Source organism: Alnus glutinosa, chromosome 2 (genome assembly GCF_958979055.1).
Source record: "Alnus glutinosa chromosome 2, dhAlnGlut1.1, whole genome shotgun sequence".
Classification (NCBI taxonomy): Eukaryota; Viridiplantae; Streptophyta; class Magnoliopsida; order Fagales; family Betulaceae; genus Alnus; species Alnus glutinosa.
The window spans coordinates 14,631,451-14,645,704 of NC_084887.1; the positions used below are offsets into that span (position 1 = coordinate 14,631,451).

General features: G+C 38.2%; 1 long non-coding RNA gene across 1 annotated transcript; it reads left to right on the forward strand.

The window, feature by feature from the left end:
* The first annotated feature begins 12,285 nt into the window (after positions 1–12,285).
* LOC133859477 (uncharacterized) lies at positions 12,286–13,047 on the forward strand. Its single transcript, XR_009898758.1, has 2 exons — positions 12,286–12,420; positions 12,816–13,047. It is a non-coding gene; the product is annotated as an uncharacterized LOC133859477 (long non-coding RNA).
* The last annotated feature ends 1,207 nt before the right edge of the window (positions 13,048–14,254 follow it).

Sequence of the window (14,254 nt, forward strand, 5' to 3'; positions counted from 1 at the left end):
ACCTAGCTACTGCTCTCTGAACTCTCCCAACAAGGAGGCATGGCTATGGCTTTATAGAAGTAAATTAGAGCTAGAAACCCATGTCAAATGACTCCTCTAACTCCCTCTAGGGTTCCTCTCTTGCTAGAGACAACCAAGGTCACGAAACCAGCGTGTTCTGCTTCGAAAATCAGAGGGAGAACTGCTTTTTGTCATGGAGACGCTCTTGATTGGGTGTTCTGGCGTGCTTCTGCAAAAGTAAGTTCTGGGAAATTTCGATTGATCGACTTTTCAGGACTTCCGAATTTCCAAGTATTTCCACATGAAATTTTTGCCATTCCTCTCTTATTGACCTATAAAACACAAGAACACAAAAACTAACAAAAACATTAGAAAATAGCAAGGCTAAAGGTCTAACTAATGTAAATCAAGGGGTCCAAATATACAATATTTGGTACTCATCAGTCCTAACACAACAGATATCATAAATATGCATTTTATAATCTCAATAACATTCCCAAAATAATCAATATTCTAACAGTTTAAAAAAACTGAAAAGAATAAAGTTAACTAGAAAAAGTGCCTGGAATGTGAAGAGTAATGCACAAAAAGAGAAAAGAGGCGAGATAATACAAAAACAATTATGAGAAATCACTCACTAGAAGCCAAAGGAGAGGAGAAAATCAAGTGGGGTAGCTCAAAATTACGGCGGCCAGGGATTTTAAAACCAGTGGGGTCCCCGTCCGGATGCGCGATGCCTCGTAAATATGCGACAGGCCGCGTGCATTCGGACGTGTAACCTTACCGCTCGGCCGTCAGAGCCATACGCATCAGGACGTGTAACATAACCATCCAGCCGACTGAGCCATACCTGTCTAGATGCATAGAGAGGCCGTCCGGACGCTTCACACTGAAAAAGGCAGAAACAGAAGGAAAAATTAGCAAAAAATATTTTTCCTAATATTAGCTTCAAAACATGCATGTATAATCAACTGTTAAAGCAATCATATAGCATCTCAAAACTATGCAGAGATATGAAAGAGAGTTTAGAGTTCAATCAGCACAAAATTTTTCCTGTAGATAGAAAATTTAGATAGATTACTCAACTCATACAATGCGCGTGTGTGTGAAGACTTTTCTCAAAAGGTATTACTTTCATTGATATGACAAAAGCCAACTAGATTTTCTAGACAAGAGAGAAAATCAGTGAAAGATTAGTCAAAAGTCAAACCTTATTTAGTACTAGGGCCTAGCCACCCTCATTTGATACACTCCCCCTAAGATGCAGCACCCAATTGTTTTACTTGTACCATGAAAGACAAGGTGAATATTTTACTTGCACTACGAAGGACAAGGCATATTGCAAATTTAGCACATAAGCAGAAAATATACATATATAGCACATAATTCATAAGAGTAACTGCTTGATTCTTTTGATGCTACAACCTAGAAGAAATGCCAGAATTTTTAGGTTCTAGGTTCAACTATCAATTGGTCAGTTTGGCCATCTTATCAAAAACCTCTTCTCTTATCCAGAATTTCTAGAAGCAAAAAGTTAGAGAAGGAAAGATCTACCATTAAGGGAGTCTTGGATAGTGTACATTTTCATCGTATGAGGAAAGAAGCTATCCAATTTTTGCGTATACAGGAAAACACTTGGCAGATATAGTCATAAACTCTCAATCATATCTAAGCACAGTAAATTAATGCATAAAGAATTGAGATATCAGGTGAAAACAAAAGCAATATCTGACATGCCAAGAAAGGAAAAAATTTCCTGCAATTTCTCCCCTTTTTTTATTTATTTTTATTAAACAAAATTCTATATGGAAATAACATCATATAACATTCAAGGCATGATGAAACCTGTGTAAGCTCGATGTTGCCAATACAGAAAAACAGTCGCTTGAGAGAAATAGGGGCCAAAAAGATGGTTCCCAGATTGCACATAATATATCAAGTAAGAATCAAGCAATCTAACCTGATGCCTTAGGATTGGTAACCAAATCCTAGGCATGAGTACCTTCACCAACTAAGTGAGTCTATCCCCCTTCATGGGGTGAATGTCTCCCTTCTTTCTGACCCAAGCCTGCCTTCCAGTGGGTAGTTGCTGGCAGGACTTCATCTGTTGACCCATCCACTCTATCATGCTTTGCATCCAAATAGGTGGCTCTATGCAGTATTGATCATCTTCCACCTTTTTCGGCTGTTTAAAGTGCTTGGATTTGTCATTATTATTGGCAGGTACAAATCGCTGCTGAGGCCGTTGATTCTGTGATGCCCTGGTGCTGTAAGGCATGATACCAAGGAGCTTGATATTGTGGAGCCTGATGCGTTGGTGCTTGATTCCATGGAGTCTGCTGCTGGGCTAGAGGTCTTGTGCCGTAACTTGCTTGTCTAGGCACTTCTTTCTTGACCTTTGCCTTTTGTGCTTTAAGAAGGGAGCACTAGGGTCGGACATGCCCACTTTAGACCGCAGTGGTGGCATATAGGAGATTTTTTTATGGAAGGAGGCTTCTGAGTACTCGGAACATCTCCATTAATTTTGTCCTTCCCTTTATCTTTAACAGTGGTGGGAGACTCTGGGACTACAGGCTGGATAAAGACTGTCTTAGAAGTAGAGGGAGTATCAGAGGGAGGAGCTACATACCCGAGACCAGTCTTGTCGGTTGGACTCTTCTGGATAGATAGCATGTGAGTCAGCTTTTCATCTGTGACTCTCTTTAATTGGAGCTGAGTCTCTAGTAACTTCTCCTCTGGCTCTTGTATTTTACACAGCAATGAACTCTTCTCAGTCTGCAAACTGTTCAGATCATGAATGTGCTGCTTGCGACCTTCCCTCAGCTTTTCAAACTCTATATAAAGAGTTTTATACGCCTGCTTGAGTTCTTCCCCATCATCACTATGCTCCGAGTAAGAATCTTCTTCTTCGACATGTGGAGCCACAAAGGCTAGAAATTTCTCTTGCTCAGGAGCTTCTTATTCTTCGGACTCATCAATGAGAGTCGCGTTACAAGCCTTCCCTTACTTGCTTGACATTCCCACAATCGGTCCAGATATACCCAAACCCTGAGCATTCATAACATCTTGGGCCCTTGGGATCTTTCTTCTCGGCTTCCTCAGGTTCAGGTTCTCTGGGGACCTTCTTCAGTTTTTCAAAAAACTTCTTTTTGAACCGCTTATTTCTCATTAATCTTCCAAAATTTTTGGCCAGCGTGGCTACAACTTTTTCTTCATCCTCAGAGTCGTCGCCAGATGAGACTTCGACCATCTTCTTGGAAGCTTTCAGAGCAATGGTCTTTAGCTTCTTTATTGGGGGCAAGGACAGTTCATAAGTTTGAAGAGATCCCGCCAACTCTTCAATCTTTATTTCTTCTAGATCTTTGCTTTCCTCAATTATAGTTACCTTGATCCTGAAACACTCTGGCAAAGATCTTATAATTTTACAGATGAGTTTTACATCTGAGACAGTTTTCCCAAGACTCACCATTTGGTTTCTTAGGTCGCTCATCTTGGAGTAAAACTCTCCAAATGTCTCATCCTCCAACATCTTAATTTCTTCAAATTTGGAAATCAACATTTGAAGTTTGGCAGATTTAACAAGTTTAGTACCTTCATATGTTGTTTCCAGAATTTGCCACGCTTCTTTAGTACGCTTCTTTAGTGGACTCACTATTTGAAATTCTTACGAATTCATATGGTGAGAGTGCTTGACAAAGAGCATGGAGGGCTTTGTCATTGGAAAGTCACGATTTTTTCTTAGGGACTAGTTTGAGAGTTGCATCAGCTGGCTTAGTCCAACCAGTTTCAACAATACTCCAACAGTCAATAGATCTTAAAAAGAACAGCATACGAGCTTTCCAATAGCCATAGTTCGTACCATCAAAGGCAGGAACAATATTAAGACTTTGAGACATTTTATAAAATAGAAGTCAAAAAATAACACTCAAGAATTGAATCTAAACAGAGTGTACCAAGCTTTGATACAAATTGAAAAATTAAATTAACTTCTAATATAAACAAGTGTGTGTGTGCACAAAGTGTTAACAAAATAATATCAATGAAGAATTTAAACAACACAAGAATTTTGTTAACGAAGTGGAAACTCGATATGAGAAAAACCACTCCGGGGTAGCCAAACCCAAGATATCCACTATTCAGAAGACACTAGTTACGAAGTAGTAACATTCACATACCCTTGATGCAGTGGTCGTACCTTGTACTATAACGTGTAGCCTAACATGAATGCCTCCCAACCAGGTCTCCTACTTGAAGGGCTCTTCAATGGAATCCTTTACCTTAGGGACAACTCCTAAGATAGACTTCAATACCGGTTTCTTGTTGTTCTCAAGCCTAAGGACCTCTATTTATAGGCTACAGGTTGAACTGAGCGTCTGGCTTGATAAAACCTAGGCGTCGTCTGGACGGTAGTCATAGGGCGTCTAGACGGACAACTGTGTGATCGGCTTTCCAAAATTTCACTGAAATTCTTTCCTGATTTTAGCCGCGTCCAGACGGTGGTGCCCTAACGTCCCGACGGTCGCACTTCCACTGTAAGTAATTTCCATATCAAGGCTTTGCGCGTCCTAACAAAGGGAATGGTCATCCGGACGGTTGATTTGATGTACGCAATTTTCCATATCTGATGCTCGCACGTCCAGACCAAGAGGACTGACGTACGGACGTCTGGATTTTGAATGTGATACTTGCCTTATGAATGAGCGCATCCAGACTGGATTCCACATCGTCCAGACGGCTGCAGCGAACTTCCCATATCTATGTTTTGGAAAGAAATCTCATAGCTTGTCGAACACTAAGTGTCATCCGGACGTGCTGCTAAAATGTTCGGACGGATGCAAGTTAGAATAGTTTGAAGCTTCTCAACACAGAAGAAGGTTCGGATGGAAAGTTCTCGCCATCTGAACGGTTGATGCTTTGGACAGTTGGGTGTCTGGACGGTATATCATGTTGTCCGGACGGCTGGTAGATAATCAAATTTTTCTGACTTGTAGATTGTACAGAATCTTCTGGATGCACTCTAAATAGCGGAATCCCTGTTTAAAAGCATCATTACAAATAAGTAATTTTGTCCAACAGAATGTGGCCAATTATGAACTAACAGAGAAATTAATTTTAACCTAGAGCCATTCTTCAGTTATATATAAATACTCGTTATTATCCAAACGAAAGTGGGGGGTGGAGGCGTGAGCCTCTTTTGTAGTATTTTCTTGCAATTTTCTCCTTTGTAAGTCTCTCATTTTTTTTATGTTTTTTTTTTTAAAAATTAAATTTAGTATTTTCTTTTAAGTGATAAGTAGCTAATTTTTTAACTAGGGTTGAGGATAAAACCTCACCTTTGAAGAGCAACAATATTTTTATGAGAGTTTATACTATCCGATTTTATTGGTTTTCATATTTCCAATGTTTTACTTCCTCTCAATTATTGAGATGATTTCTTGGATATCTATTGTGATTTCTGGATACATGTGATGATTTAAGATAGTTTCATTTAATTGATTGCTAGATTTTTCATTTATCAAAACATTGGATATTCATTGTGTTTGTTCTACGGATACATTTGATGATTTGGTTTAAACCGGGTATCTTTTGTGATTTGTGCACAGAACGGATTCATTGAACGATTTAATTAATTTTTAAAGCATAGTAGAACATACATACGATTTGTACGGTGAGAACTTAGGATATGTTTTGACGAACATGAGAATATGTTGCTGTGATTTGGGAGGAATGGATTCTAAAACCTTAGTACATTTTGTTTTGTTTTATTTTGTTTTCTTTTTCTTTTATTCACAAAGCCATAAAATTCTGAACTAGATTAAAATAGAATAAGTTTAAATAAAAATTACTTTTCGCAATGCAATTCCCTATGGATTCAACCTCGCACTTGCAAAACACTATATTAGAAAATACTATATTGCGAACAATTCGTGCGTTTACGAGTACTATTAAAATTTAAACATCAAGTTTTTGGTGCCGTTGCTGGGGATTTGTTTTGTTTGTGGAAATTGATTTTTGTTTAAATTGATTTTATTTTTCTACTAGTTTAGGTAGATTTTGTTTTATTCTTCTTCTTAGATTGTTTGTTTATTTTTATTTTTGCTTTACTGTCTAACCGAACAAAAAAAAAGAAAAAAAAGAAAGAAAGAGTTTTTTCATTGTTTTGAAGCTTTGGTGAGATGATCCACGGAATTGTGCTTGAGCACACCAACGCAAAGGGCACCACCTGCGGCAGTTCAGTAGTTGAAACTTTGCCAAAAAAAAGAAAAATTATTTTTGGTCTATTTTGTGAGTTTTTAAGTTTTAGTTTTTAATTTTTCTTTGTATTTGTTTTTGCTTCTGTGTTAATTTTCATTTTTTTTTCTATCTTGTAAAAAAAAAAAAAATTGCTAGTGTGATCTTACGGCGCTATCCAAGTGCCTAGGCAAGTTCTGGGGAGGAAAGTCTTGGGACTTAAGAGGTCCATGCGACCCCCCTTACTTTCCTGGGAACGAACCTGGGTCATTGGAGAATTTTGTCTACCCCACTTGTATTTTCTTTTAGTTAAATTTTAGTTTTCAAAAAAAAAAAAAAAAACACTTGGTTCATTTCTTTTGTGGGATATTTGCATGCTACAGGGTGCGAGTGAAGCATGGATTTTTATTTTGATAATGATAGTAATTTTTTTGCAAAACATGCTTCACCTAGTGGTAGGACACGTGCTCCAACCAACTACCCTTACAATTTCAACCCACATGAACAATGTTCATATTGCTTTGATCTTTATCATAGTCCTAGTAATTGTCCATCCTGGGGACAATTCTATAATTTTTCATATGAGCAAATGTACATAAATTTCTTTAGCCCGGGGTTAGATTATGATTCCAATGTTTACAATCTGGATTGGAGCAACCATTCTGATTTTTCATGGCAAGCTCAAGCCATGGGAAATTGTGGTTCCCAATTTCAGGAACTGAATCATCCTAAATATCTGCAGTTCGAAAACCAAGTCCTCCATTCTTCATCATATGATCCCCTTCCTCAAAAATCATCATTGGAAGATACGTTGAAGGAATTTATGGAGATAACTAGACAATCCACCATTCAAGTTCTACAACCAAAGTCGTCATTGGAGGATGCGTTTAAGGAACTTATGGAGAAAACTAGACAAACCATACAAGAGCTTAAGAATGTCACCATTCAAGCGCCATCACTAGAGCCATCATTGGAAGACACATTCAAAACTTTCATGCACTCAAATAGCCAAACCATGCAAGAGCTTAAGAATGTCACCATGGTCGATAGCTCAGTCATTCGAGAGATCGAAGATGCCACTATGGCCAACACTTCAGCAATTCAAAGGTTGGAAGGACAACTTAATCATTTGGTTGCTGAGTTAAACAGAATGGAGGAAGAAGAGCTTCAAGGTCAGTTGATGGCTGAAGGACACTACATGATTGATAAGGATGATTCCAGCAATTTTCATCATGAGCATGTCCAAGCCACCGCCACATTTAGCAGTGAGGTAGTTTTTGAGGGAATTGTTAATGAGCCAAGTCTGAGAGTTCCTTTTGGAGAGAGCTGTGATCAATTCGAATTCAACCTTGACTTGGTACCTGAGTAAGATGAGGCCTTATTGGATTCCACTCCTGAGATACGACCTGAGAATGGGGAAACCACTGAGATATCATTCCCTAACACATCTTTTTCAGTAGCTGAGGAGGAAGAGAAAGGAGAGCACTTGGCATTTGTTGAGCACCTAGAGCACACAGCGCCCCCGTCAAATCCAAATATGTCCAATGACAAGGAAGTGAGTACTGAAGCTCATCCCTTCATCACAATCCCTCTTGAGATATTTCATGAGCCCCAAGCTTCAGTTCTTCAATGTCTCAAAAAGCCATCTTCTACTAAAAGCCTCAAGAATCGATGCACACAAGGTCAAGAATCTAGGAACCATCGTCCTACGAAGATCCTTCGAAGCAAGCAAGTTGGCCACCTAAGAAGGCGACACATTCTACCAGAGGGATATCAAATTTTAAAGAAGAAATGGTGGATGGGATTGGTTGGACATCCACATGATCAGGGAAGGCGCTGTAAATTTTCTTTTCCCTTTTACTTTTTGTACATTTGATTTCTTTCATTTTTTATTTGATTTTTTTTTTACAGCAATTAACCTTTTGATGTTTGTTTTTATGAGAGAAATATTGCTGTTAGTTTTGTTGATAGGTGTTTGGTGTTTAAGATTGGGGGACTCCTGGCCTTTTTCACACCTCGGATATTCCTTCCCTTCTAGTAACGTATTTCTACACTACACATTGAGGACAGCGTGTAATTCAAGTTTGGGGGTATGGAAAAACTACTCTGTCTGTTTGTTTGTTTATTTTTAGTTGTCTTTCTGTTCTTAAAATTTTGAAAAAAAAAAAAAAACAAAAAACAAAGTTTGTTGTTGTCAAGTTTGAATTAAACCATAGTTGTGGTTTGCATTTTATTGGTTTGCTTCAAGTTTTGAACACATCATGTCATTAAGAATCTGAGTCTTTTGACTTATTTTTGGGCTAGTAAGATTTCACTTGTTTGAGTTGAATTATCACGAGCACATTAGTATGCAATCCGTGGGGTATGAATTTGTGCTTAATCATTGTGTATTTTTAGAATTGTTGGATGACCTATTGATAAATAACCTTGACTTGCAAGAATATATATATATAAAGAAGAATAAGATCATTTTGAGTTTTTCACTAAGTAACCGGGCCTCTTGCCTCACTAAGCATTGAGTGTTCGCGTCAAAAGGTGAGAATTTCAATTTCGTTGATTGTATGGCTAGTTTGACTCCATAGCGTTTTTGACTTGAGTAATTAAGCCCTTAGGGATGTTTCTACATCTAGTGCCCTAAGACTATCTGGTTTGGGAGTCATAGGCCCAACACTTGTTACATGAGTCATAGGCCCAACACTTGTTACTTAAGGGAGCCGAGCATTGCACAACCTACCAAAAAAAAACTATAAATAAAATAAAATAAAATAATTTGGATATCTTGCCTTGGTTGTTTCATTTGATAGGGATTCCAGTGATTTTTTGAGATACTTATCTTGAGATTAAAATGAAACCTCATGATTGTATGTTAATTTCACTCTACACTTTTGAGAACATGTGAAGTCTTAATTGTCCATTTATGAGTGATTCGATGTTGGATCCCCTGTTGATGTTGATGATGGTTGTTAGTATTTTGGCCTCATTCTGTGTTTGGACAAAATCACTTGTGTGTGTAAAGATGCTGTAAACAGGGATTCCACTATTCAGAGCACTCTCAGAAGACTTTACACTGCGAAGATTTTGGCTCCCTATCAGCCGTCCGGACAATCGAGCCATCCTTTCCAGACGCCCATCTGACCATTGTTCCATCCGTCCAGAAGATACCGTCCGGACTCCAGTCAGACCAAGCATCATCCGTCCGGACGAGGAACAATTCCGTTCGGACCCTCCACTGAGTCTAGAAGGTTCTATCCAGCTTGCATCCGTTCGGACGTCTCAACAGTTCGTCCGGACGCCTCTCGGTACTCGACCACTCTCAGATTCTTTCCAAGTTTCGATAAAGGAAAGGTCGATCAACCATCCGGATGATGTAGTATCTCGTCCGGATGCGCGTCTCCTTAAGGTAAGAATCGCAATTCAAATATCCCCGTCTGGACGTCTGTCAGCCTTGGTCCGGATGCGCGTGCAACTAAAATGGAAATTGCAGATTCGACTTCAACCGTCCGGACGATTGCCTCTCATGGTCCGGACGGGCGCATAACAGATATGGAAATTGCATGTTGAAGTTCATTCGTCTAGACGCTCATACCCCATGGTCCGGACGCGCGAAGCCTTATAAGGAAATTACTTGCAGCGGACGTGCGACCGTCTGGACGATGTGCCATCCCATCCGGATGCGGCTCTTAAACAGGAAAGATTTCTCAGCAAAATTTTCAGAAAATCCAGTCGCACAGTTGTCCTTCCGGATGGCGCCCAGCTATATTTTGCCTGACGCTCATTTGATCCCCCGGCCTATAAATAGAGGCCCCTGGGCATTGAGAACTGCGAGAATTCGGTATTGAATTCCACAACTGCTCAGAGACGTGATTTTTCCTTTGAAGCCATTGCAAGTGTGCTGTTGCTACGCTACATCTAAAGTCTATCTTAGGGGTTGGCCCTAAAGTAAAGGATTCCATTGAAGACCCCTTCAGGTAGGAGACCTGGTTGGGAAGCGTTCGTGTTGGGTTACACGTCAGAGAGCAAGGTACGTGTAATACCCCATATTTTAAGATATTGAATAAAATATCTTAAAATATGATTTATGATCTAATAATGACGTAAAAGAATAAATATGAATATTTATGAAAATAAATATTCATTTATTAAGAAGCATTTATAGTTTGAGTTTAATAAAAGTTCAAATTGACCTTAAACTTTGGAATATTGGAAACAGGGTCAAACAAACTCCGTTTTGGTTGATTCAAAATCCAGAATGCTCATCTCAAAGTCCTCTAGCTACCCTCCAAATTTCATAACTTTTGGATTCCATTTAGTACCCGAAAACATCTGGAAAAAATTATACCTCTGAATAGGACGAAAATTAATATATAATCTTGTGGGCCCATTTTATTACCACATGATCAAATCAGCCCAGCCCATGACGGCCCAGCTCGCACATGTAAGCCCAGTTCACACATACACACAGCTTCGTTAGTTAGAGGAAAACAGCAAACTAAGTTTCCAAAGTTAGAAACTAACTCCCATTTAGATATAGATAAGAGATATTAAGCCATATTCTTATCTTATAATCATTGTTGAAACACCTGTGTATCATCTATCCGTAGATTGTTTTTCTGTTGGGTTGATCTTCACCGTTCGGGTCTCCTATAAAAGGAAGCTTGGAGATGGGTGTTCCTCACACCAAGCTGAAAGCTTCTTCCTCTTGTCGACTCTCTCCATTTTTAGTGTAGTGCAGAAATCAGAAAAAAAGCTCTCTTCTCTCTTTCTGCTTCTCTCTGTTGGCACAGCAAGCAGTAAGAGCACCCCAAAGAACCCATCCTCTTCTTTGTATACAGAAGGAAACCAGAAACTCTTCATCTTCTATGTTTCTCTTCCAACCCGCAGCAACTCTCTCCTTCCTTCTTCTTTCTTCTCTGTTCTCCTTCTTTCCCGTTCTTCCCTTTACTCTCTCTTGCTGAGAGACACAGGGAGACTGAACGAGAGAGTGAGAGACCGTGAGATGGAGAGAAGGAACTGAGTAGGAGACCCAGAAACCTTCCCCCTCCTTCAATCGGTGAAGAAACCAAAACAGAGCAACAACTCATTCCTTCTTAAAGCTGCAGAAAAATCTTCAAAGAAAAATCAAACCTCTTGCTCTCTCTCTCACCGTAAGTCTCTCCCTTTAGTCCTTTGTTTTTCTTCCCCTGTGTGTGTGTTCGGCGGGTTAAAAAGAGAAGAAGAAAAGGAACAAAAAGGATAATAAAAGCATGAAGTGTCTAGAAAAAGACAAAAAGAAATAGAAGCTCTCTTTCTCACTGTCTATAATCTCTCCCAACCGGGTATCTATACAAAATATATAATCTAGTGATATATTTGGTAAGTTATTTATAAGGTTTTGTTTTAATGTTTTATAAGTGTCGTTAAAGAAAGCTAACGTTATAAGTTGTGTTTTAGACGAGGCTTTTCAAGTGGCGCAAATGATTTATAAATCACACTGTTATAATGTTCGAGTAAAAAATCACTATTTTACGAAAGCGTTGTTACGCCGTCCAAATATTTTAAAGTATTTTAGGTGTTATTAATACTAGTGCTGTTATTCTGCCCGGATTTTATAAGAATAAAATAAGGTTTTTATGTTTATTTGATATAAAAATAAATATATATGATTTTTAATATTAAAGCTTTTATAATGCCATTTTAACTAAAATTGGTGTTTTGGTCATTATCTATAAATAATGTTATAATGCCCACATGAAATATGTGGCATTATAATTAATCAATTTTATATGTCGTGTTAATGTTCAAGCGAAAATAGGAGATAATATTTAAATAGGATTAAAATGTATATTTAGTGAATTATGCTAATTTACTATTGTCTGTATTAAATTATATTGCAGTGATTATATCTGTAAACATTTCTTGAAGCCAGAAGAATTGCTGTGAGTATTTCTTACACACTGAGGATGATACGTGTTGTGGTTTTTGATTATGTGTTGAAGTTTGCTTTATTTAATTGTATGCATATGGTTTGACATTTTATATGTTTAACATGCTCTGGTTGGAATTATGTAAATGATGTTTGCATAATCTGAGTTATAAATGGGTTAATAAAAAGACTGGAGGTTTAGGTACCAAGGCGTCAGTGATTGAGGAGACCAATGGATGAACTGAGGTTTACAAACCAAGGCGTCAAGTAATTGACTAGACCAACGGGTAAACCGAAGTTTAGGTACCAAGGCATCAATTCACTAATAAGACCGACGGATAAACCAAAGGTTGAAGGATTAATAATAAAGCGGGTGAGCATAGGCCACCAGAAGGAGCATAGGCCCCTGAGAGATTTAATGAAGCATAGGCTTCCATTAGTAAGCATTGACCATAGGCTCATAATGAAAGAAGCATAGGCTTCAATCTAACGGAGCATAGGCTCATAATAAGCAAAGCATAGGCTTCAAATTGATGGAACATAGGTTCAATTAAGGTTAAAGTAAGAAGTATACAAGGTTGTGCATGTATTTATATAACTGTCATCATTTGATTCCTTAGTGTACTTTTAAATAATGCAGTATTTCACTGTGGTCAAGGACTGTTGACTCACTTGACCACAGCATGAGATTGTGGTGATAACTGCAATCTCATGCGAGTTTTTGCAGGGTGGATCAAAGGTCAAGACTATTGGAATAATTATTTTTATATGAAATATTTGTTATGTTGGAGAAGACAATAATTATGTATTTATTAAGTGCCGCATGTGGCACATATGTTATTATTTTGGATGTAATTATTATATCAGAACAAAAGGTTATTATTTTTATAAATTGAGATTATCTAGTCAGCTCTGATGTGTCATTGTTAAAGAAAAATTATATTCCGCTGCTAATTTATAACTCTGATGAGTTAGTAATGTCACGTGGAAATCGAAAAATTTTCACTTACACTTTTTGTAAAAGCGGGGCGTTACAGTACGACCACTGCATCAGGTATATGTGAGTGTTACTATCTTGTATCTAGCTATGTCTTATTAATAGTGGAATTCCTGGGTTTGGCTGCCCCGGAGTGGTTTTTATCTTGATTGAGTTTCCACTTCGTCAACAAAAATCTCTGTGTCTTTTACTCTCCTCTGTGCTTATTTTTGTTGACACTTTGCGCACACACTTGTCTTTTTATTTAGAAGTCAATTTCAATTTTCAATTGGTATCAGAGCTTGGTACACTCTGTGTAGATTTAATTCTTGAGTGTTATTTTTTTTGACTTCTATATTATGTCTCAAACTCTTAATTATGTTCCTACCTTTGATGGTACGAATTATGGCTATTGGAAGGCACGTATGCATTTCTTTTTGAAATCTATTAACTGTTGGGGTATTGTTGAAACTGGTTGGACTAAACCAGAGGATGCAACACCTAAACTAGCTCCTTAAAAGAACGCACGTCTTTCAAATGATAAAGCGCTCCATGCTCTATGCCAAGCACTTTCTCCATCTGAATTCGCGAAAATTTCAAATTGTGAATTAGCCAAAGAAGCATGGCAAATCTTGGAAACAACATATGAAGGCACGAAACTTGTTAAATCTGCTAAACTTCAAATGTTGATTTCGAGATTTGAAGAAATTAAGATGTTGGAAGAAGAGACGTTTGGAGAGTTTTACTCCAAGATGAGTGACCTAAGGAACTCCATGGTGAGTCTTGGGAAACCTATCTCGGATGTAAAACTCATCAGAAAAATTCTAAGATCTTTGCCTGAGCGTTTCAGGATCAAGGTGACCACCATTGAGGAAAGTAAGGATCTTGAGGAAATGAAGATTGAAGAGCTGGTAGGATCTCTTCAAACATATGAGCTGTCTCTACCCCCGGTCAAGAAGCTGTCTCTACCCCCGGTCAAGAAGTTGAAGACCATTGCCCTAAAGGCTTCCAAGAAGAATGTAGAAGCCTCATCTGAAGATGACTCCAAGGATGAAGAAAAAGTTGTGGTTATGTTAACCAAGAATTTCAGAAGACTAATGAAAGATGATCGGTTCAAGAAGAAGTTTTATGAAAGAGTAAAGAAA